The sequence below is a fragment of the Ischnura elegans genome, chromosome 9 (assembly GCF_921293095.1).
Source record: "Ischnura elegans chromosome 9, ioIscEleg1.1, whole genome shotgun sequence".
Classification (NCBI taxonomy): domain Eukaryota; kingdom Metazoa; phylum Arthropoda; class Insecta; order Odonata; family Coenagrionidae; genus Ischnura; species Ischnura elegans.
Window position 1 is genome coordinate 59,568,826 of NC_060254.1, and position 27,180 is coordinate 59,596,005.

The following is a 27,180-nucleotide window of genomic DNA, read 5'->3' on the forward strand; positions in this document are numbered from 1 at the left end:
TAAGAACAGGAAGTACTAAGGAGCCAAAGATTTTTCAAATTAAATGATGCTACGTGGAAATAAATTGTATTTCGTATTCTTTTTTTGCAATAAAATTGAATGCTTCGTTTAGACGCTACAGCTCTTCAAACTCGGGTGTCCTGCTTTTTTTACAGGCAGTAGTTGGCTACACTGCTCCTAAAGTAAATTTGCATCCTGTAGAAAATTATTCACGTACAATTCAAATGCCAGCTAAGCCTGGGGTTTCCTTTCTGTGGCTAAGTAATTATCAATCGGAGTCAAAAGAAGAACGAAATTTCTATATTTATAAAACCATAGTATAATACAAAAAAGGGGAATAAAGCTTATTTTTTCTCATAGAATTAGGAATATTATAAGCAAGCGAATAATTACTTACATACGAAAGGAATGTGAAAGATTTAGCGGAAATAATAAATTCTGCAGGAAAAACATTGAATTTACATGCGTATAAATATTAACTCCTGCATACGAATTTTAACAAAATCGATTACTGATATTCACAAATTAAATTTTCAATTTGCGTGAAAAATAAATTCAAAATTGTGAATCGTAATGGGTTCATAGAAATTAATTCTTTCCCTGCGAGCTAAAGGAATAATACTAGGTGGGTTATTTTTGGAAGATTTTTTCCTCAGTCACGGTGACAATAACATTAATAAATTCTTAAAATCAAATACAAATTAACCTTATAACAATTAAAATAACTGCTGGAATCAATAGAGTTAGAAATCCCAACGACCTGATCGTAAATAGTTCCTTGTGTTTATCAAAAGGGTTCAGTGCAAATATTGATCAAAATCGATGTGCTTTGATAGGAAGTTAGCAAACACAACATTTAGAATGGTAATACCAATAAATACTATTTAACAGGCCAGAAATATGTATGTTTTTGCATTAAAATAGGAGAGCTTTGAAGGCGGTCATTCTAATCTTAGTATATGAAGCATGTAATAGAATTTTTTACATCCGTTCATCCTCATATTCACCTCTTCCTTGTTTGCTCAGTCCCCACGATGATTTGAATAAAATAATATACCGTATTCTTTCAGTGTTAAGCCTCACTTGGCGCTCATATTTATTTTTACGACGGGAGCCGCTAGTATGCTGAGATCATCAGCGCCTTCGTTTGAAATCCAAAGGGGACGCCAGCAACACCTGACGGCATGCAGGAGAACTACCAGCTAGAATGCTACACAAACGTCCACGAGAGATGTCGCCAGCGTCTTTCGAGGGAAACTCTACCACTGAGTATGCTGAGTGGCTCCACCGACTCTGCTACGGAAGAAAGACAGCGATACTACAGCAGTGCAGGCGCGTAGCTAGGAATTGGGTAGTTTCCTTCGTGAAAAAAAACGAAAGGCATTGATTATGATTCGTTACCCACCAGTTTATTCATAATATCTTAATATCACATAATAATTACATAATATTCCTATAATTACTTAATTCTCATTATATTCCAATCATTCTCATTTTGGCATACTCTTATCCATCCAATCAGGTAGGCAAAAATATTAGAAAAAAATTAGGTGCAACTACAATAATGGGGGATATGGAAATTATGGGAAACCCGCCGGGGTAAATCTACATCTACACAATACCCCGCAAACCGCCTAAAACGCGTGTGGCAGGGGGTAAGCGGGGGCGAGGAGGTGCGGGTGCCCTTCCCCAGAAAAAAATTGTAGAAAAAAGGTAAGTAGTTAAAAGTGGTGAATTTTACGGATTTCTGAGGGCATTTATGGCTTTATTAATCCGTACACTATTGTATAAGTAATATTTATCCAATTAAGTAAAATGGATTAAATTTAAAAATTTCTCTGAGCTCTGGGGGGGGGGGGGGGGGTTATTCCCCAAACCCCCCCCCCACGCTGCGTCACTGCACCAGTGGATACTATAAACTTAAAAGTGAGCTCCTAGGCGTACCACGATAATAAATGAGTATATAATAATTTAGGGACGGAAGATTAGATAGAAAATTCTTGAATGGTTTTCAAGGAAATCATGAATTAGGAATTTCTTCCTCTGGACACCGTTCGCTCAGCCTCGGCTTTTATTTGAATTTTAAAAAATTAACCGTATTATTTCAGCGTTGAGCCTCACTTGAAGTTCACATTTATTTTTACGAAGGGAGCCACTCGTATGCCGAGTTCGCAAGCGTCTTCGTTTGAATTCCAAGATAGACGCCAACAGCACCAAGCGGCATCTGAGTTAACTGCCAGTACCTAATGAATTTAATCTTCCACGAAAGATGTCGCAAGCGTCTCCGCTTACATTCACGATCCACCTTCGCGAGGCCCAGTATCCACTGTATCAAAGACGTCGCAGCACATTGCCGGAGGCAATCCAGGATTTCTCCACTATAGAGGAGAAACATGTAGTACTACGAATTCGTTTTTAACAGAAATCACCATTATTCTAAGAGACAAAATGCTTCCAAATCGTTTACACAATTAATTTGAAAATTTGACCTTCGGAAACGCAAGTAAAAATATGTTCTTACTAGTTGTGATTGTATTCTATTTCGACTCCCTAATTTCTTATAAATTACTAAATATATTTCCATTTGGCAGGATAATGATACCAAACTTCCATGCATAACAAAATTTCCAAAGGAACAAAATTTGCAATACGGAATCAACATTTAAATGAGCAACCTGATCGTAGATATTTCGAAGGATGGAGAAAAGCATACGTTATAATAATCATTATAAATGAGAGAATTCATGACATGGTGGCGGTAAAAACTAGTACAACCAATCAGCCTAAAAAGGAGCTACAAGAAGTGGGAATAAATTAATATTTAATTATTTAGGGCCGACGATTAAATAGGCTGACGATTCTCAAAGGACGTTCAGAGAGTTTAGGAATTACAAATGACGCCATAAAATTTATAATTCGTTTTCTTCTAATATTACAGCCCGTATGTACGATTTCTGTGGTTAATTCATCAATAAGCGTAAATTATGATAGATCAAAGTAGAACTTTTGGGGACGTAAGTGCAATATATATAGCTAATTCATCAATACGTTTATTTCTTCGTGATCATAGAGAAATTTTTCAAAAAAAATATTACCAAAGCCCGTAAAGCAAGCTGAAAAAATCATGAAAAATAGCGAAATGAAATCGGGTCAAAAACAGAGGAAAAATGTCAACAGTCCGCCAGATGGAATCGAATACGGGGCAAAACGAACGAAGCAGCGTAAGCACCGAGGCACTCTAACCACCTAGTATTTATTTCCTATATGCAGGTTGTAATGGTACGTTCCATAAATATTGATTATTCACCTCTATTTCTAAGCTCATTTCCATTGCAACTTTGCTTTTATGTATTCATTAATGACCTACTGAAACTTTGCCGGCACTTATATCATAAAGTGTTTTTTCCTAATATTAATAAGAAATAATATCTTTATGGAGTTATATTAAAAAATTAACCTTTTTATAGGTTAGCTACCTTGTGTAATTACCAAGTTCGCATACATAACGTTAATATTAACCATTATTTCATAGCATAAACTTTGTCGTTGGATGACCTTCCGTGGGCCAAAATAATGCAGCCAAACTCTGTATGTCTTTTCTCCCACGACGATTGTCTTCATCAGGGCCGGATTTACCGTAAGACAAAATAGGCCCGTGCTTAAGGGCGCCTTCTGTCACCTGATGCGAGTGGCTATACCTTATCATAAATAAAAATCGGGGAGGGGGTGTCTCAAGTGAGGAGAGTGGTCAATGGAGAGGTGCCTATTGCGTAATTTTGGGTACATCCGGCCCTGGCCGTGCTCGAGAGTATCACTTCAATGGCTTCATTTCTAGCGTATCTCTTGTTTCTACGCTATATTCCCTCATCGACGACCACGTTGTAACGTTTTCTATTTTCTCTTCAATGGACTCACAAATACAGTTATTACACAGCATAAACAAACTCGGGAGCAAAAACACATCCGCACGCCACAGCTATTACAATCCCACTCCCCTTACACTCAATCCCGCGCCGTCAACAACAACAACAATGCCCCACTCCACCTCATGTGTTGTCATCTCAGCAAGAAAATTAATGTTGCGCTATGCACTGATTAAAAATTGCATCATAATGTAGAAAGAGATGCTACATTCAATGGTGCCAATAGTTGTTCGATAAAAATTATAACAAAAGCTATAAAAAATATTTCCTTAAATTACTGTTAGAAACGTGTATTTTTTTACTTTATCTTCTTCTCGCAATTGTTGCCTTACCGTTGCCTGTATTGAATGGAATCTTCTGCACAAAATTCTTCATACTATTTTCTCTTTGAAGGTTTTCACCAATTTTACAGTAATTGAGTTGAAATGTTGTTATGCCGACGTAACACCCTTTAGGACAAGAAAATTTTGATGTTTGCATGGTAAAAAGTAGTCGCTTACTAAGTTTGGTTTCTTACGTCGTAGGTCCCCATATGCTCCGTATCAAATTTGAAGAAAACTACAAAATTATTTTTAATGAAAAAATCATTAATTTACATCAATTCTGAAGGGAGTTACAAGGTTTTGATCTTAAGAAAAAATATTACGGCGCCGCTGGGCCGGGCTTCTTGGTTTTTCTTGCGCACAGAGGGAACATTCTCGGGCGGAAAAGGAGCTTTTTGTCAATGTAAACTATGAAATATATATCTAATCATTTAATATCCTGAACAGAGAATACTCAAACGTCGTAATAGCAATGTTTTTATTTCAATACATCGATAGACGAAAGCAAGCAAATTTTAACGGCTTGGAAATAAGACGCAAATTTCGCCTTGGGTGTTTCGGCCCCGCCGCAGAAACCTAGTAAGAGAATATCTCATAATCTGTGCGAATCACTACCCCTTCCAGTGCATGCCTTTTACAAAAGGGGGCTTTGGTTTTACCTCAAGTTCCGTTGATAGGGTACCATAAAACATCTGCACCAGAAGCGACCCTAGCCGAAGGGGCCGGGGAAAGAATTTACGAAGGCGTTCAATTTGTCGTTGCATCTTTTGGAGTGAACAAGTGTTATGTGGTCTGCTGAATTTGAGAGCTGTGAGGTGTGTTTTACACTTATCTCTGCCGTAATGCGCCCAATCACCATGTCCGATACAAAGAAGAGAAGAAAAGGTGAGAAGCTCAGAAGCCGCGAAAGACAGTTGGTGCTCAAAGTCTTCTCATACTTCAGGAAATCTCTCAGCATTAGTGGGGCCTACAGAGAAACTTCGAAGGCTACTGGGTGCTCAGAGTCCACTGTTTACAGAGTGAGAAAGAAAAGCTCCCGTGGTCCATCGGTAATTCCTTAAAAAATTAAAGAAATTAGACAGCCTTACAAAAATTCGAGAGTAGTGATTTTCGACGATTTTGTGAGCTCGGGAATTAGAAGGAAGGTACATGAATCCTTCGTGAAAAAATATTCCTCCGACTTAAAAATCCATCTTATACTCGGTAAATATGGATAGTGATCTCTCAGATTACAAAAGGACTGCACTATATCGTCTTATTTTGGGCATAGGCTTCGTGTACGAACGCAGGGGAAAAGAAGCATCCTAATTGAAAGGGATGATATTATTCGTTGGCGGCACAATTATTTGAGGCAGCTAAAAAAATAACGTCGCGAACACAGGACGTATTCGCAGACGAAACTTGGATTAATGTTCGGCAAACAGCGAACATGACTTGGCGAAACAAACAAATAGAAACTCCGCGTCAAGCTTTCCTTGCTGGACTAAATACTGGGCTTAAGGCCCCCAACTTCCCGAGGAGGAAGATTTGCAATCATACATGCAGGGACGGAAAAAGGGTTCATATAAGGAGCATCGCATGTGTTTCTGTGCAAAAAGAACTCGACGAATGAGCATGACGAAGGTTTGAGCACTCAATTCTTGCAAACCTACCTGAAGCATCAATCATAGTATCCTCCTATCACTCTAGGAAAGTGGAATCCTTGCCTAATACCAGCTGGAGGAAAGAGAACATTAAGGAATGGTTGGCTGGTAAAGAAATTAGCTTTGATGATGACAGCTTGAAAAGAGATCATTTATTTACAATAAACCAAGTACGGGAAAATTTTGAAAAATTTAAGGTTGATGAATTAGCAAAGGAATACGGCTGTATGTACAGTTATAAGAATACCACCGTATTATTGCGAATTAAATCCAATTGAGATGGTTTGGGCTCAAGTGAAACATTACGTCAGGCTGAAGAATTCAACGTTCAAGAAGACTGAAGAGGAAAAACTGATAGCAGAAAGCTTTGATACTATTACTTCGGAGAACTGAAAAAACTATTTTGAGCACGTGAAGGAAGTGGAAGAAGACATGTGGCATACAAAAAATTTGCTGGATGATATAGAGGAGTTGATTGTTCGCTTGACATCCTCTTCATCATCTCAGTCGACATCGTCTTCAATCGAGGAGCCAAGGCCACAGCTGAGCTCATCCCGCTTCACTGCTAAACGAAAAGGTATGGAAGGACTATTACCATTTATTACATTGTTTGTGTTTCTGCTGATTACGACGCTCGTGTACTATTAATCCTCAGGCGAGTAGTATTTATTGAGATTTGAAAGATTATTGCTATTCATAATTTATCTGCGTCACAAATTGCATCAAAACGCTGGCCAAACGATAGCCAATAAATCGAAGAGGAGAACTAAGCTTAAAAACATGAGCATTAGCCCTAATAGGTGCGTGTGTAGGCAATGCGCTCAAATACTTGTATTAAATTTTGTCAGTAATGTTCTTTACTTACCTAGTTCTAAAATTTTGCTGGGTGAAAATAATTCTGGTGGTGGTGAATTATTTTACTAACATAATTACGCATACATATATTATAGTTTCCTTTTCATCGAGGTTATTGCGTTTTGTCTCCTTGCATGAGTCAATAATTTTTGGATCCACACTGGTATGAGAGAAAATTTCAAATAGATTATGGATGGTTTATCAAGTTGGACGTTCCATGGTTAATCTTTGGAGGAAAGGAGAAGAGTAATAATAAGAATCGGCTACGACTTATTCCTGACGGTCTATTCGATTTATCGTTGCGTTTTTATTGACGCTCTACGTAAATTAAGGCACGTATGAATGCTTAGAAGGAAGGTATGTATCAATAAGATCATATTTCTTAGGACACACATCTCACAGCTTACGTCAGTGGAAATAGACGTTTCACTTACAGTAAATTTTCGTGATAACATTGAAAAGCCAATTATCCGTCTGATATAACCATCGCCGTCTTATACAACATCGCTTTTAATGTAATACTAGCCAGAGCCAAAAAATATTGCATAATATGGAAGGGATAGAAATTTTGTCGCATTCAGAAGTGACGATAAATTTTATTATCCTTCACTTTATTGTTACCTTTTACATTACAGATTATTCATTATTCAGCTTGTGCATTGAATAAGTACATACATAAAAGAACAAAAGACTTTTCCTTTTACATTGCAGGAAAGGTATTTTAGTTACCCTAATAAATTCTTAATTTACGCCGTTTTCGTGCGATCCCAAACTCCTTTTTAAACTACACCATTTTGGCACTCTATCCTGTGTGGTTGCATACCATGTCAGGATGCCTTCCGGCGGAGCGGAAGCTTGGCAGCACTGTTCTCCATAAGGCCAGTACAGTCAACTAAATGTGGAACGCTCTATAGACCCTATGAGGGAGTAGTGTAGAGAACTGCCATCTAGAGGACTCTGAATACGACCTGCGACTTCATTCCTATTCCATCATTGGCGCATGCGCAAATAGCGTGTAAATCCAGGCCCCACACCGCGCCATTTTCATTTCAAGCATACTTATATTTATATGCTCAAGAACATTGCAATGAACCTTATAGGGTTCTTGGATTTGCTTATTGCCGTTGCTCATTATTACTTCGGAAAATAAAATGGAAAATATTACGCCCTGACGAGGTGAACCAGGACGAACAACGTGCAAAATATACATGCTTACTATTATCTTGCATTAAAACAAGTGAGATGAAAGATGACGCCTCGGGACTTCGGTTATGGCATGCTATGCTAACGCTAATGTCTACAGATTCTAATTCCACATGCTTCTCAACATGGGCGTACCCAGAAACATAACTAGGAGGCGGGGAGGGAAACCTAGCCGTGGTCGTTCAAGCTGTAACTTTTTTGCTCAGAAAAGGTTGATGAAAGCAAAATTTTATGGAATTTATGATAGCAATTCATTAGATCTTATAATTATTTGCTTGAAAAAATAATTATTTTTATTTTCGTTCCATGTCTTATACAAATATAATTTTTCTTCAAAAGGAAAATTTGTTCATAACTTTTGTTTTGAACTAAATTTATTTTCGCTTCTAAGAGGGGCAGTTCCCCCTCCCCCCCCCCCAACCCGCTGGGTACGCCCATGCTTCTCAAGGTAATGTGGTGGTGTGGCGTTTCGAGCAAGTTGTTCCAAAGACAAAGGTAATGCGTTTGAATTTTACTCATGTCGTTGTGTTATCTTCATTTCTTTTTTAAATTATTTATCCTTAAATATCGTTCAAATTTTTTCAAGAAACCGCTTAGGATCTCAAAATTAAATTTTTTATAACTACAAAATTATGTCAAGGAATTACTACGGGACGCTCTAAGGAATTGGGCAATTGCATACTATTAATAGACGATATACTGTTATACTGCAGTAAATACTTATTGCCGTACATACTTCTTTCCACTCAAAATTTAGTGTATGCATCAGAAAATAACTCCCAAAAGTCTTCCGAGTCGTCCGAGTTCTTCATAGCATTCTTTGATTTTATACTACGCCGTTTTTTGCTTTTTAGAAAAAGTTAAATCACAAGAGGAATGTTCCATGGCCCTTGATTTAGAAACTATGGAGGAAGAAGTAGAAGACCATATGAGGATCATAAATACCCATTTAGTTGGTTGTCAGGATGAAACAAGGATTCATCGATATGTTGTGAGGCCATCGCAGAGTAGGACTGATGGCCACATGGGATTGATGTCACTATAGGGTCACGAAATTGAAGAAAGTGTCAATTTGATGTGAAATAAAATGGTTACAGGTAATTAAATCTAAATAAATTCGCATCAAAGACTGTACGTAGCAAATGTAAAGTACGTAGCGTCCCGGGATTCCATACCATCAGGGAGCTGCCGCGGACTGCGCGCGCGGCCAAAACATCGATTTTTATTTTTCTTGATGCTAACGGTCGTACTTGATTTCTTTGGATGGACACTCTAAGACGTTTGATGTAATTTAACGTAAAAACCTCGAGGTAACTCGGTGATCCTTTTCTTATAATCCCAAATAAACACAAAATGTCGACGAAAAAGAGAGTCCTCCAATTTGTATCGTATCGACGATAAATATCGCAAGACAGCAAAGAAATTAGGTTGTATGAAATGGAAATGAAATGCAGTACTAAGATATTATAGCTTTTATACAATGAATCTGCTTTAACAGATTCAAAGTCCAACATCTGTCGAGCACAATATTCCCCGTGGCCAGCAGCAAGCTCCGAACTGTGCCGCACTTTCGAAAAATCGATCTAAATTTCGGCATCGCAGGTGGTCGCAATTCTCCTTTTGGTATCATACTCTATAGTTTGTTTTTATATATGTGGTGTAAATATCTCGAGGTAACTCGGTGATCCTTTTTTTATAATCCTACATGCACACAAAATTTCGACGAAAATCAGGGTCCGCCATTTTGTATCGTATCTGCCACAAATAACTCAACTGAGTCGTGAACGCTGCCAAGAATCAACAATAAGAAACCGCATAATGATATTGTAAATTTTTGTTTCTATTGAATAACTACAGAATGTGTGGCATTAATTTTAACATGCTGAATTTCAAAAAAATTCAATGAGGGCAATTTTTGCGAAATTTGTTCAACTTTGAGGCCAAGTAATTTGTTTAAATAATTTACCCATGAAAAACGATTTGCCTAAAAAAATGTACTAGTGTGTTGACTACAACTGTGCAAAGTTCCAATTTCCGCACTCAAAAAAATCGATTTCGAGGTTTTGTCCAGCTTTTTTCGATTTCAGCCCACTGTGCGGCCCCTCAAGGGGGGGGCGCGGCCCCTGTGCCCCCCATATGTATCCGCCGCTGCCAAAGGGGAAATGGGGTGTTTGAGAGAAAGTCAAACCCAAAGTTACCCAAAGATTTTGCTGTTATCTCATATGTTGCTCCAGTTAAAACCAAAGGGAAATTGGTTGTGGATGACATTTTCACCACGGATTCCAGTGATGGTGAGAGTGACGGTGAAGTTTATCACTCCAGGAATTCCGATACGGAATTTTCAAATGACAGCGGTCGCAATGACGATCACCGCTGTGACGATGATGATGAGAGCTTAACAAGGGCTCGTCTTGAAAGTAAGTACCAGATACGAGTGGGGACCCAAAAATAACCGGACGGAAATTGCTGCGCACATAACTCTTATATTTTGGGCTTCTCCCACTGGATGGGTGTTATTTCATCATTTATGAGACAGTATGCGAAATGGCGTCGCTTTAGATGGTTGTAGCGAGCCCCTGTGACCGTTTAAATTCGAAGAGTTTTTTGACCTTTTCGATTTTTGAAATGGATAATATTCGAGATAATTGTTCAGCGTCGAAATTTTGTTCTTTGCTCGGTAAAATGGAGTCGAACGCGATTGACGCTTATCAAGAATATGCCTTAAAAAGAACTCTGCTGCACGAGTGGTATTCGCAATTCAAACGCGGCAACATGTTGATCGAAGACATTCAACTCCCGGGCCGGCCTTCCAGGTCCAGAACTGATGAAAATGTGGGAAAAAAACCTCTTACCCTTGTGTACGAGGATAAGACTATTGATGGACTCGCTGAACAATCTGGTCATTCGTGGAGATCATTACAGCGAATTTTAGCTATTGATTTTTATTATTTATTTTTATATTGAAATTACAGCAATTGATTTGCCTGTACGAGCTGATTACATGCAAATCTCACTTTGTTATGAACTATAAAGCATTACAGATGCATATCAGCCACACATCTACCTTTCTATTTTTCGGCATCGACTATCGGCCGACGAAGTCTTCAGTTTCACTGAAATACCTTAGTATCATGATGGAATCAGTAACAGGATGGTTGCTAGAAATGTCTAAGACTAACCATATTCCGTCATCTTTACGGAATCTATCGCTTTCAATGAAGGAAAAATAGATCAAATAGTAGCCCTGCAGTTATTATGAGTAACTCCGACACGTCTGCACTTCAAGAAATGAATCATAATTACGCCGTCGTTTGCATTCAATGATGCGGCCTCCATCATGGCCGTACCTCCACGTACTGAATAATGACGTCACTTTTCAAACAACCGATCATCGGGTGTTTTCGATTCGACTTGTTTTTGAAAATTCTCTTGAACTTGAATGAATTAAATATCGCTAACCACGTCTAAAAATAATTTTAAAAATCCACCATGGCACGCAAGCATATACTTTTATATAGCTTTGGGGCTTATGATTATAACTGAAATATATGCAATTTCCCTATTCTGTGTAACTGTATAGAAACTTTAGAGGTAGTCTGTTGAAATCTTCAGAAACAGCAAAGGAATTTTATAGAACAATGCTGAAACTGCTACGGAATTTCTTGGACCATCTACGGAACCTATAAAGAATAAGAAAAAAATTCTTATAAGAATATGGTGCGGAAGTCTAAAATCTATTTTAAAAATCTTTAAGGAACTGCAACTCAATTTTCTCAAAGAGTTCCACAGCACGGGAATCGGTGCAACATTTATAGGGAGGGCACGGCAGAAGCATATCACACTTCCTATGCAACACAAAGTTTTCCAAAAAATGTCCACGACTTCAAAATTTAATTTTTCATAATTGAGCAGCTAGAAAATTATGATAAGGAATTAGTAAAAATATAAAAATAAATGCGCATGTGTTAAATAGAAAATATTCCCCAAATTATGTTTCCTCTTTTTCTGGGAGGCCGCGGCGTCACTACCTTTAAGGCGATAAAAAATTGTCGATTTTGCAAGCAATCGATTTTAAATCGAACTGAAAATCTCGACTTTTCATCAAAATCAAAATTTGAATCAAAAGATCAAATAATCGAACAACTCTATGGTTCTTAAAAAAAACAGTTCATACAAAAACATGTTTATTATTCATTCGAAAAAACTCAAAATACACATTTGAGCTATAGTAATAAAAAATCTGCTTAGGATACGTACTTGAATCAGTAGTAATGTAAATTTACAAATGCATGCACATTTAACTTTTGGTAACACCGCTTGGAACCGTTCGGCCACTAAAACTTTTAAGAAATATCAACTGATTGAGATGATTTCTTGATAAGCGCCTTTCCAATTTTACCAACCCTATAGAGAAAATATTTTCACATGGAACGGATGACGTCATCGTAGGTTGGTAGGGATGCTGCTCAGGTAAAACTAAATGGTAAAGATATATGTTGAAAAATTGAGTTTGAATCGAAACTCGAAAATTATGGTTCGATCTCGATTTTCTCGACCTTTTCATGTTAAAAATCGATTTTCTATTTAAACCGAAATCGATTTTTCAATCGCTAATATCGAAATATATGTATCGACTCCAATTCCTGAAGAAAGAGAGAGAAGGTTAGCAAAACGCCGCCTAAGTAAGAAACAATCAGTTTCATTGCTGGTGCCTTGGCTTACTAATATGTTTGGGCAATAATTAATTTAACAATACCAAAATTTGGGCAATAATTAAACCTTGTTTTTAATTATGTAAAGGCGTTGACATTGCTCCTCTACTAATAGAAGATTGGATTTATAATCCAACTATATTGTTATACCTATACGTCACAAAATGTCTCCAAAAGTCAAATGCCAAAAAGTGGCTCGTATGTCTTCCATTAAAAACATGACCTTCTTTACAGGGAGATCATTAAAAACCACAACTATAGAAAAAGTGGTCGTTAATGCGGAAAGACTATTTTTTAATGATCTCTATGCTCCATTGCAAGGGAGTCCACTTAAATCTATTCTCGGAAACTCGTAATTTCATTAGTGATTACCGCATACAGCTTTTATAGGATTCTGAAACGAATCAGAAGTACCAGGAAAAATTACATTGGCTCAATTCTACGTAGTGACACAATTCTTTGGACTTGTATTATGTGTGTTTAAAGGATAAAATAATAAAATAAGTCGATGTGTTTTCACAATTTTTCACGGAAAAATGTCTTAATTTAAAGATTATATATGTAAAATGAACTCGAATATTTTAGGGAAATGCTTCAAGCATTCATGAAGTGTAATTGATTTTATTCAATACAATTAACCGGCCACCGCCACTCTAAAGAAAAAGCAATGGATAAGTTACGTCACCCTATTGCGGCGACATAGATTATAAAATGTGAACAAATAAAAACTATCAAAGTATATAAGATTAATTTTGATATATTTTTAACCTGGGATCAAATGCATTATCAGGAAATATTATTTATAAATATTCATCATATTACGTTATGCAAATTGATAAAATACGATGAAACCGAGAATAGCTTAATTGATAGGTGTTTTCGTGTCAATTTACGGTACTGATACACTTAAAATACAGTTTTGTGTAAAATATCACCGTTGATACAAATCAACAAATTGAATTAATCTGTCATCCATTATACTGAGAATCGCTCAATGGAGTGATTTCGGGTAGTGGTTTTCTGGCGCACATAATACCATAATAAGTCATCGATAAAATTCAATATGCAGTTCATGACACCAAAAAGGCATAATTTAGCATTGAATTCACCTTCTAATCCTCATATAGAAATAATAAATTGCATACCATCAAATTACTAAATCGCTGGTAGTGCCTTGTAGCTAGTAAGAATTATACTCTAAAAAATAAATTTTGGGCAAATTGTAATGTTTTTTCGATGCTTCAGCGAGGGCCGGATTTAGATACAAAGACGCCCTAAGTTATTATTGCCTGAGTATTATAAGCCGTCAATACCTATAATTAACCGGCTGTAGCCACTCTTAATCAAAAGCAATTGAAAAGTCACGTCAAACTATGAGTATGCACCGACGTGTATTACAAAATGTGAACAAATAAAATTTTCTAAGTGTAAAAAAGCAATTTTTGATACATTTTTACGTGGAATCAAATGCATTATCAGAAAATAATATTTGTAAATATTTATCAAATACGTCATGCGAATTGAGGAAATACGGTAAAACCGAAATCGCCACTTACGATTCCCTTTCATCCCCCGTTTTTAAGCTTGTAAACGACATGAGAGATAATAAAATAAAATAACTGCAGAATATACATATGATATACAACAATATGTTAATTGAAACATTCATCATTGGTACAAACCTTTATAAAATGTATTTTTTTATTTTTATGCGTGTTTATTAGTCATGTGCACAGAATTTTCCTTGTTTACGGTTCAGTCTAATAGTGTTCACTCTTTTTAGAATAGCTTTATTAAAATTTTGCTATCTCTTTGAATGCATGCCCCTTTTGATCTTGAGTCCCACGGCTGAAGCCTAGGTAGCCTACAGGTTGATACGGCCCTGGCTGCAACGCCATGTCAGGATTTGCCGAGATAATTCAAGACGCTATGTTTTTTTTTTTAATCATACCTTACCTTAAACGCCCGTTAACATGTTTATTTGCATTACATGGCCACTAGGGTGCCTCGTTTTGCCACTTTTTTTAGGAGCGAGTCGTAATACCCGGCAAAAGTTGACACCCTACTACGACTGCCCTTGACAACTTCAGACATGATTTACACGTTTTTGACTGAAAATCATATCTATTTCGCGTCATTTATCGCAAGCATAGCGTAGAATGAGACTGTGTGTTGCGGGTTGCCTGCCCAAAAAACCTTCTTTCGGGGACACGATAAAAGGTCATTTTCTCGATAATTAAAAGGAATAGAGCTGACGTATTTGGTCTAAAATGTCAAGGAAAGACCAATGTCATACACCGTTGGAAAATATGAGTGCTCGCTAAAACCAAATTTAAATTATTTACATTTTTAACGTTTTTTGTCAAAAATTTAGAAATTTCAAGACAAAATGGCGAACAGAAGATATTAACCAATTTTGAAAAAAAAAATCATATCTGCAAAACAACTTTTTCCGGGTATTACGATTCGCTCCTAAAAAAAGTGGCAAAACGAGGCACCCTAATGGCCACCCGTGAGAAAATTAAGTGACTTCGCGATTCGCAATCTTACCTATATGAATCGCTAACTGCATAAAGGCATCATGTTCAAGTTGGACGATGTACCTGTTTTATTTAAGTTGTTGATAGGTGCAAGACTGAACGTTTCCTGCTAAAAAGAAAAATTTCATGCTAATAACACCGAGCATTTGTTTCCATAACATGTTTCCTTTTAGTAGGAAACGTTGAGTCTTGCATCCAGCAACAACTTAAAGAAGAAAAAAGAAAAATCGTCCAACTTGGACATGATGCCTTCCAGCAGTTAGCGATTCATATTTCCTCACACGTCAGCACTAGGCATCAGCATTATTCTCTTTCTAAATAAATAGAGAAATATTACTTGTGGACTACCTAATAACGGCAAATAGGACCACAGCGTAAAACATCTCGTACTCAATTCTTTCCCGTTCCGTCAAAATATTATTCCAGAAAAATTGTTTTTCCTTCCTTATGGAAAGGCCAGCCTTTTACTGCTGGGCTTTTTTTACTGAAACTTTCAAGAAACTATTACCAAACCTAAGTCCTGGGTAGGTGTAACTTACCCAGGTGGGACTCAAACCTGCGACCTTTCAGTACGGTGAACAAGGATTGAAAGAAAATAAATTCTCTAAGGCCGTACTCTTTCGTGGGCAAGATGGGGGGTGAGAAGTTACAAGGCTGACATGGGGGGGGGGGGGTAACACACGGAAATCAAGGTAAAACATTATGAAACAAAACAATCGCGCAGCTCACTCACTCACCTTGCAGATTTGCTCTAAGGAACAAATTTCCGCGAGAGTCTCAATCACACACACATTCAGGTTAGCGAAACGTCCGCTCACGCCAAGAATGAGGACTGGTGAACAAGGGCTTTAACGAGAAACCACTAAAACCGACAATTCTTGTGACCAACAATCAATATGATTCAATTATTGTACTAGAACCAACCCATTTACCAATAAAACTCGCAACACACTTCATGACTAAAAATTGTAATAGAAATTAATTTTCCAATAAAGCCTCTGGAATAGAATTTTTCGAGTGTTTTCAAGTCAACAGAGCATTAAAGTTGGTGTTGGAAAGTAAACTGGATAGCTGCTTACGTTTTACTTACTGCTGGAAGTCTTATAGGACACTTACAAATAAACTATCATGTCAAAATTTTGATTCGTGGAACAGGATGGTAAGTACAGAGTTCGATAAAATAAATGAAACAAAAGGAAGAGTAATATTTTTTTAAATATTCATCATTCTCAAAATAACTTAATGCCACATAAAAAATCCCTTATTATTGGAAAGGCTACAAGGGTCTAGGATCTTTAAACAGAAATTGCTCATCTTTCTGCAACAGCGATTACTGAATTGCTCAACTGAATAATGAGGAGTATTTTGAGTTTTCATAGGCGTGCATAACTTCATTTTTTTTATATTTTAAAGGGTACTAAATCAAATCAAAATTCATTATCCCCTTTCAGAGAAACCTTTATAGACTAACTTATGAAAGTAACGACTTCTAGATTAAGGAATTCTTAAAATATAGATCCCAATTGAAACTAAAAGTACTGGAAGCAAACAACAAAATTAGACCTAATATGGATTTCTTTGTCGGCCTCCGTGGCGGCGGGGATAAGTCGCGGGTTCGAGTCCCGCCTGGATAGGTTGCCCTTTCCAGGACACGGTTGAGTGTGATCGTCTATTGCTAATTGTCAAGACTCCCGATGAAATTGTGCTTTTTTCGGGGGTAATTAATACAAATAAAATAAAATGAATGGAAGACTTCAATGACTGAATATTACGGGATACTAATCGCAGCCCAAAACATACAGCGGGCATTGACAGGAATACCTCCCATTATCGTTAGTAGAATGGTGATGAAATGCTATCTGCATTTCAATAAATTGAAGTAATCAGTGAAAAACTCATGCCAATTAGAGAAACCAAAGTAAGCAAAGAATCAACAAGTATTTCAAGAAGTTGTGGAATACAAGATGGGATTAGATCAGGCTGACAAATCAGTGGAAAATAGCTGGAAGATATCAAAGTAGGCTGTCTACCGAAAGAAGAATCTTCTTACAGCTGAGAATGCAAGTATAGAAGTAAGGAAACAATTCATCAGATGCTACATGTGGACTATGTTCTCTCTATGGACGTTGACAGCAGCAGAGAACTCAAGAGTTGAAGCATTCGAAATGCGGTACTTCTGTAGAATGATGAAGATAAAATGGATTGACCGTGTAAGTGGCGAGGAAATACTAAGAAGAGTGGGGGGAAAGAGAAGTCTTCTGAAAACCTTGAGCAAAAGACTTATTTGGCCAAATTTTGAGTCATGATGGCGTGATGATAGTAGAAGGACAGGTGGAAGGAAAGAAGGGCAAGGGACGGCCCCGAATGAGTTACATAGGACACGTTGTAAAGGATGTAAAAGAGAAAAAGTACGCCGTTGTGAAAAGTTTAGCGGACGGAAGAGCGTAATGGAGAGCTGCGCAAACTAATATTACCAAAAATCTGCATTTGAAAAGCAAAGTGCAAGATGCATTCTCGTCGTGTATTTTAAATATCAAATAAAAATTACAAATTTATTTCAAATACTTATTTCAATGATAGTAATTGAAATTCTGCGCAGCCTTGCTTGCAAATGTATTTTTTTTACTTCAGCACGGGAAAATACCAAACATCTGTATTTAAAAAAGAAAATACAAGATGCATTCAGGTCGTCTATTTGAAGTACCAAATTCAAATTACAAATGTATTTCAAATAAATATTTTTAAATGATTAAATTTGAAATACTGCGCAGGCCTGCTTACAAATGAAGTTTTTATTTTACCACGGGAAAATACCAAATATCTCTATTTAAAAGACAAAATACAAGATCTATTCAGGTCGTGTATTTGAAACACCAAATACAAATTAAAATCGTATTTCAAATACGTATTTTCAAGGAATTGTATTTGAAATATTCCCAGCCCTGCTTACAAATGAAGTTTTTATTTTATAACGGCAAATACCAAAATCTGTATTTAAAAAAGAAAATACAAGATGCATTCAGGTCGTGTATTTGAAGTACCAAATACAAATAAAAAAATTTATTTCAAATACGTATTTTCAAATAATTTTATTTGAAATACTGCGCAGCTCTGCTTACAAATGTATTTTATTATTTTAGAATAGGCATATATCAAAAATCTGTATTAGAAAACAAAATACAAAATATACTCAGGTCGTGAGTTTATAATACCACACATAAATTACGAATGTATTTCAAATATGTATTTTAAAATACTTGAAATACTGCCCAGACCTGCATAAAAATGAATACCAGCCATGCACATTGCGTGTCTGTACGAGGAAATAACGATAATAAGGAAACAACCTGCAGCTTCCGCGTCATTCTTCTCTCAAGATAAGAATAGTCCGCTGACTGTCCTTCCTAAGCCGTTCAATTTTTTTGCGCGAAACGCAAACACACTAGGCAGACCGGGGGGAAATAGAATTTATTTAGCATAGAGGAGCAATCCCAAGAAGGACAAGGATCTTTCATCACTAAGCACAGTTTCTTTTCCCGTAGCCCTAATTGACTTGCCCTTTCCCCTGTCCCAATCTTACTACCCGCGCTCCTTTTTGCCCGACTTAAGCGTGGAGAGAGAGAGAGGAGAAGAAAGAAAAAAAAAGAAGGAATAAGGGCGAACCGATACAACAATCCCCCCCACGAGACTCAAATACCTCCTTCCAAACCTCCCCCTGTTTCCGAACTGATTCCCTCTCCCTTCCACGACAGTTTTTCCCACCCCACCACACGGGGACAGGGGCGGCCTACGCAACCCAACTAAACCACCCCTCCCACCTCCTCCCTAACTTCCTCCCCCCACACATATACCGAGTACACCCCTCCTTTGTCGTCTCCACCACCCACAAATAAGACCGGACGCCCAGACCCGCTTGACGCCACACGCCGCGTGGAAGTTTTAGCGAAAGCCTATCCACCCTCCACGGAGTCGGTGGGAATATCGCGGGACGAAGACGGGGATTTTTCTTCCGCGGCAGGAGACGGGGGTTGGAGAGAAGCGGCGGCGGTGACGTCCACGACTACCCGCCGGGAAGCCCTCGCTCGAGGAACCCGGGAAGACCGCGCGAGCCGACGAACAGCGGACGGCCGCACGCTCCGTCCGAGTATCGCAAGAATCCTCCGCGGCGGCCGAGAAGATTGGACGTGACCACCCCCGCGGTTTTCGAGAAAGGTCTGCACGGGTCTCACCAGAAAGATATCAAGTTTATTTGTCAAGAGGTGAGTCCGCAATGCTAAAATGAAGTCACGTTTAACTTAGGCAGAATGTCAAGCAACGTAACAATGCATCGCGTCGCGTAACTTACCCGCGATGTGGAATTCAATTTCGTCAAAATAATTCATCTCGTTGTAGTACATATTTTTTAATAATATCCGTCCCGATTTCAATTTAAACAGTCGTTATCATGGCCATATAAAGTAATATAATGTATTTTGAATTGTAATAATTACTTGAGGAATAATAATTAATTAAATATATGCATAGGGAGCTTACAAGGCATAAAGGAACTTATAGAGAGCTTTGAAGACATCTCATGTAATGCAGAGATGTCTTCAAATCTGGTACACCAGAAAGATGTCAGGCTTATTTTTCAAGAGGTGAGTCCGCAGTGTTAAAATGAAATCACGTTAACTCAGTACCTGACAGGCTGAATGACACACGACGTAACAACGAATTGCGTAGCGTAACAACGTCGCGATGTGGATTTCAATTTCGTCATGATAATACATCACAATGTGAAAGCCACTATGCACGGTAAATGATCATGCGAATAAAATCATTCGCCTATAACGGAAAAATTCGCGAATGAACCGTCATTAGAGAAAATTTGAACATGTTCTATTTCTGATCGCACGACCTCGTGGATGATGGCAATGAGAATAATTTCATTCGCATGATCATTCACTGAGTTTAGCGACCTTAATATACATTTTTTATTATACCGCCCGGATTTCAACTTAAATTCTCTGTCCAAAATAATTGTATTTTTATATTTCGGGGGGTTCCGGACTCCCCGGACCTACGCTACGCCACTGATTCTAAGGGTTCGGAAAAACTGATCGTGTGATTCAGCCTTAATTATGAAATAAAACCCGCCCAAATTAAGAAGTAGACGATTTTTGAGACGGAGATGTCAATTCCCTAAAATTCTTGGGGTCAGAAGTAGAACGAATTGTCATTGCCAAATTTGAGTTAAATTAAATTGAGGAGTTTAAATGAAGGATCTCAAAACCTATACTGAAATGAATCTTCATCTCCGAACAAATCACGCCCATCATTCAGCCGTGCTTTAACAATATCGTGAGGCGCAGTGCCGCAGCGAGGGGGGGTTTTGGGGGATAAACCCCCACCCCAGATTTCAGAGAAATTTTTAAGTTTAATCCATTTTACTCAATTGGCTTGATATTACTAATAGATTAGTGTCAGGATTAATAAAATATCCCTCAGAAAGCCGTAAAACTCACCATTTTGAGCCATTTATCTTAATATTCCGCAATTTATTAATCTCGCCCCTACCGCTTATCCTGGTGGGTATTCCATACCTCCACACACCCCGGTATTAGTTGCACCTAAACCTCCCCAAAGCTCAATTCCCAGCTGTGCCCCTGGTGAGGAGCACACGTAAACAATATTTGAGGCAGAGCCCTGAAGAAGCAAGGATTCGTCAATAGGATTGTAGGGAGATATTCGGTTGAAAAGTATAAGAAAGGCACTATTCCCCACCCGTCCGACCACACCTTGAATATGTAGCGATCATGTGGGACCCGCGGCAGAAAGACTTAATCCGTGAACTTTATAAAAACAAAGAAAAACTACGCATTTCGTCAGAAACTGCTATGGATGTACAGAGAGCGTTACCCAAGGAATTAAGTTGGGAGCCGCTAGAGACTCGGAGGCTGCGCCCAAGGCTTAGATTGCTTGAGCAATTGAGAATGGATTTTTTAACGGTGACACGGAGAACAACATATTAGAGCCCCGCTACATTTCCTGGTCCGAGAGAAGCGATAAATTAAGAGAGATATTTTGCCGAACGGATAGATATGGGAATTCGTTTTATCCCCGCACGATGAAGGATTTTAATAAATGCTTGGCATCAGGTCGGTGCTAGACCCCTTCTTAGGGCAGTGGACGGCCATGGGCAGACGGCGCCAACACTATGCATGTGGACTGCCGGGGGGCGCCAAAGATTTACAGGCTGGAGGGCGCTCAGCGTCCCGGCAGAGCGCCATCCCGTCTGTCTGATCATCACAAGCCTGCTAGGCGTGATTTCGTTAGAACACTTCCTTTTTATATGTAGACGGCTGGTGTCCTTACACCCCCCGCCATACGCCTATTGAGGCATCTTACGGGGTAGTATGTAGATGTAGATCTACCAACGGTTAGCAACAGCTCCAACGCCGGCCTCGGTGACGGCGGGGATAAGTCCTCGGTTGCCAATCCGAAGGTCGCGGGTTCGAGCCTAGGTAGGTTACCCCCTACCCAGGGAATGGTTGTGAGTGTCATACTCGTTGTTTCGTGTTATTTCCCGCGATGTTAAAGGCCTTAAGTGTGCTGTTTTCGGGGCGATTAAATAAAGAAATAAATTTCCTAAATGTTGACTTCTGATTAGTCGGCAATAAATCACGAGCGGCATTTAGGGGGTAGAAGTCAGGCTGGTTCTCAACCTATCTCACGCGGAGGAGAGTAATGGTCCTGGAAAATATCACGTAATTTTTTTCCGCAAGAAACAGTGAAAAATTGCGATTTGAGTAATCTTAAATAGGTACTAGCCTTCATCAAACCTTCATCAATGAATCTTAAATGCTAATTTTAAATAAAAATAATTAAAAAATTTGTTTTTTTTTAAGATATCCAACGCAATGAAGCATAGATGAACGTATTTACACCGAAAAGTACGCATTTTGAACAATCTCACGTGAGATTAGAGGGAGGTGGTCGAGTTAAATCTCACGATAACTCGCTAAGGGGGAATTCAAAATTCGCCAACATCACCTCACGTTGTTAATGGACACCCCCTTAGGTCCTTCGACACTACAGCCAAAAATCTTGTGTACCTCATTTGGTGACAGATAACAGCTCCATCTGCAATAGGTCTACAATATGCAGTGAGCAACAGGGCATGATGTGTGACTGTGGGTTAGCCAGGAATTTCGTTCGGAGGGGGTCCAAAACCAGGGGGATGGAATTTTTGAAAAACAGGGTACTAAGTAGAGGATTTTAAACTAATTTTAATACTTTAGATAATCTAAAAAACTTCATTTTTCAAATAAATGTTTTGCAAATTCTTGATTTTTTAATTTTTTGTTTTCATTTACGAAGGAAAGTAATTGGATTTTCAAATTTTGGGGGGATCCGGACCTCCCCCTTCGTTACGCTACCGATGTGTGAAGAAGATAGCTGAAATTAGAATGGACGTATTGAGCATCCACAATAACCACTGTTCCTTGAAAATCGCGGCCGAGCTAACGAGTCCCGAAAAGCGCCAGAGTTCACCGACGAGTAGCAGACGATCTCATAAAACTAACATAACAATTTGAGCATTTTATAAAAAAACAAACTTGGTTGGTTCATGACAATTTTCTGCGACTCACAATGACTGCTTTCAACTTATCTCGCCCGAAGCGTTCTTTTCTATCAGAATTCAATTGCCCCATGAAGGATGGGTAAGATTTTGGGAGTAAAAGTATCGTTAAATCCGCCAAAATTTTGCTACGGAATAGAGGACCACTGCTCATCGAAGTTCCGGAGAACCTTTCCCTCATTGGAAATTCCGAGAATGAGCAAAATGAAACTGGGTGTGAGTTGGCAAGAAATAATACGATTTTTAAAACGAATTTTTCTTATCTACTACCAGCTAAATGGTTTTCAAGCGGGCGATTAAGCCACATATATTTAGTACAACCTTAAAGCCCTGATATTAGACACATTGAATAAATCTCTACCCACCATAGTCTCCGATAAAGACAAAAATACCACAAATATTCTACTTAAAGAGTTCGAGGTTGAGATTATGAGTTAATACAATCTTCATGCACTTCATAGCAATTAAATAATGTAAAAGGATACATTTACTTATCATCTTGTAACACCGTTCACGAATTATTACAACCAGACATAACCTCCAGGAAAAATTACTGATGTCATTTCAATTTTTCTCTATTTTCTCTCGTACAAGATATCTTTTTCCTGGTAATTCACTGGAAGTTGCGGTACGGATTTGAAGATTTATTACTTCGTAAATAAATACAAACTTTTGTTCAAAATATCATTTTGGGAAATAGTATCAAGATATTAAAAAATAGCAACATCATCTTAGTGTTAAAAGACGTACGAAATATTCCCTCAACTTATAAAAACCAATTTAGGAGTACTAAATTCAATTTGAATCCAATGTATATGGGCTACATAAGTTCAGCAAGGGAGATAAAAAATGTGCAAATGAAACATTTGAAGAATATAGCGAAAAGGATAAATAATTATTATAACATTAGAATAGAATCACTTCAAAATATAACCATTTAATTATATTACTGCCATGACTTAACTCTCTCGATAATCGGTGGAACCTGGGCAAATAGCTATAATCTACTTGAATAGTGCAAAATTATGGCTATCAATCACGATGAAAATTAGTCGAATCTGTGAAATTTAAAATAGAATTTAAATCTATTCAGAATATTTTTGAGGAAGACCTCATTTTTGTAATTCTATCGAAGCTACCAAAGCCATCACTTTGACTTTTTGTCCCATGCGTAGATATTTTACTTACAATGATACCCATCAATGTAAAAGAATCAAATCATCAGCCAAGAATATATTTGAAAATTTCTCTTTCAAAATTCCTACCAAATCGACTTTAAGGGCCAAAACTCTGCACAGACATAAGTAATAAAAGTTAATCAGAAGTATTTCTAACGTTCATGTTAACAAAATATTTCAGAATTCCATCAATAAGACATCTACAATTAACTTCTCCAGTGCATTCCGTTTTGCTATTTTTTTCATTACAACTTAAAAGGAAAACTGATTGCAAGGCTTAATACAAGCGCGAAATAATGCAAATATCTTCCAAAACCAAGCCTTAGATATTTAGCTTACCATATGCTCTCACTTGAAATTTCCAGAGTGAATAATGTCGACCCTTTTCTGAATTTACCTGTGTCTCATATGTGAAAATATCAACTCAGTATTTGCACTGAATACAGAATTTTGTAGACTTAAACTACAGGTAAATATTGATAAGGGTAAAAAACAAGTCTATAAAAATTTTCCGGGGGTTTATTAGGAAGAGAAGCAAAGATAGCATCTCGCAAATATTTCGGAAGTGGTGGATGGTGTGAGCCTCTATGAGTGTTTAAGATTACCGACTTTACGATATTATTGTTATCAAAGTATTGTAACGATTAAGGTAGATTTGCATGAGGTTCTTAAGAAGTATTCTTGCAGCCTACAACCAACATTCTACCTCTAACACTGTTTTCAACATCCCCTCCCCGCTCAGTACTCGCTCCATTCATACCTTCTGTCTCCTCCATATCTCATCTAAAAGCTGCCTCTCCTCACCCATCATGTCCAGCACTTCGTCGTTTCTCCTCCTCTCCGTCCATTTCACCCTCTCCATTCTTCTCCATACCCACATCTCGAATGCCTACAATTTTCTCTCGTCCTCCTTCTTCAGTGTCCCCGTTTCCGCACCCTAAGGAGCTACACTACAGATGTTCCTCTTCACTGACCTTTTCTTTTAACTCTAACATAACGATCCTCTCATAAGCTCCTTACTGTTCATAAACGCATCCTTTCCTAACGCAATTCTTTTCGTGATGCCCTTACGTCAGTATCCGTTTTCTTCTAATGTGCTGCGTAAATAGTTGAATTGCTCTACATGCTTAAGTTTTTCCTCACCGAATTTTATCTTCAGTCTCACATTCCTCGCTCGCGATGCTTTACAAAATCGCATAGCCTTGTTCATCTTGTGATTAATCCTCATCTCATTCATACCCCTGAAAGGCTCGCCTAATGCATCCACTAGAGCCTGAGGCCCCCTCGCTGACTGGCTGATCAACGGCTGGTCATCCGCGAATCTCACTGATTTGATGATTGCCCACGTATCCGCCTTGTAAAGCGCTACACACCCGATTGGATACTAGCCTTTTCTTTAATCTCTTGCATAACAATCTTCTCATATTTTCCTTCCTGTTCATGAACGACTTTACGATATGGAAAAATAAAATTCCTTTATTTCGTTCCTTCCTGAATATTTAAGTAATAATACATTAACCCATTTATGCCTAGTGTTCCATTTTTGGAACACCTGACGCGACATTCTAATTTAATGACTACGACTCATTATACACCAATATGCCACGGTTTTTCTTCTTGTGCCTCTTTATAAAGATATATTGTATTATGGGGCGCAAAGATTTAGTCAGTTTTGCCAACCCATCGCAGCCAGTGTGTTTAGAAATATCGGTCTTTTTTTTCAAGGCAGTTTTTCTGAGACCATCTCTAATGTTATATTATTAACTATTTTCCATTAAGCCCAAATGTTGTAAATTTTTCCTGGCATGTTCAGTAATAGTTAACCGAAAGTGCTTAATTAAGAAAATTTTGAAAAAACGTATTTTGTTTTAGTTATAAGCTTTTATTTAACAGTGTTCCATTTTTGGAACACTAGGCAAATCCACTACTATTATGCATGCATTCAGGTGCACTGAAGTATTCACTTTAATTTTAAATCAAGCAAGCAATTTGATGTGGAACAATTAATAAACTTCCCGGTTCATTGCTGCGCGCTTCTGCTCATCTCATTCATGGTTCTTCTGACGGGAACTTTGACAATGCTGACCTTTTGCTGACACCGGATGGTGAAACTACTGAAAATTTCGGTGCATCGGCTTCTGCTTCGCCTCAACCTCTTCTTGCTCAAAGAAAAAAGGTAACCAAAGTTGTGCGCAAATGGAAGAAAGGCGATCTGACTGCCCAGCCAGTAGGAGGTAGTTCCAGAAGAACAAATCACGAAAATGAAAACCCTAGCAGAATATTTAGAACTCTATCAGGATATTGAAGTGAACCTTGAAACTTGAATCTGGTTTTTGGGAATAATTTCCCTGGGTAGTTATGTCTCTGTTCCGAGACGACATATGTTTTGGGAGCAAAGACCAGATTCGCATAATTTTCTAGTTAGTGGTGCAATGAAACGTGACCTTTTTGAAACAATATTTTCAAATTTGCATTTTGCTGACAATTCTAACTTGAACCACGTGGACAAGTTTTCCAAGCTGCGACCTCTAATTGAGCGTCTGAATGACATTTGTATGAAATTTGTACCAAATGAAATATACTTCAGCTTTGATGAGGCCATGATTCCCTATTTCGGTCGTAATGAGTGCAAACAGTTCATTCGGGGTAAGCCTATTCAGTTAGGGTATAAATTCTTGTATGGTCCAACGCGTCTAGGCTACCATTGCTGGTTTCAGCCTTATCAAGGAAAAAACCCGTGCACTCAATACCAATAATATGGTGTATGTGCTTCAGTTATTTTGCGATTGACTGAGGCACTCCCAGCGCATCATCCTGGTAAATACCATTTTGTGTTCGACAACATTTTTTACGAGCATTTTACTCCTTGATAAACTTCACTCACTGGGCAACCAAGCAAGAGGCACAGCAAGAAAAGATCGCATAGACAAACCTCCTTTACTATCTGATGCTACCCTAAATAAAAAAGATATTGGCACATTTGATTACCGAATTGATGGAAAAGGCAATATTGTTTGTAGATGGAATGATAACAGTGTTGTGGCTGTTGCATCTTCCGGTGCCGGTGTCAATCCTTTGCAACAGTCAGTCGTTATTCTCAAAAGCAGGAAAAAAGATACAAGTTACTCAGCAAAATTTTTAATCAAGGTGCATAATCAGTATAACAGAGGAGTGGACCAAGT

At 38.0% G+C, this 27,180-nt stretch overlaps 1 protein-coding gene across 1 annotated transcript in view; it reads left to right on the top strand.

Moving 5' to 3' along the window:
• Positions 1-19,090: 19,090 nt before the first annotated feature.
• The window catches only part of LOC124165337 (histidine decarboxylase), a 156,563-nt gene continuing 148,473 nt past the window's right edge, over positions 19,091-27,180 (top strand). The window contains exon 1 of the mRNA XM_046542693.1: positions 19,091-19,458. The gene's annotated coding sequence lies outside the window, so the exon portion shown is untranslated. The remainder of the gene's footprint in view (positions 19,459-27,180) is intronic.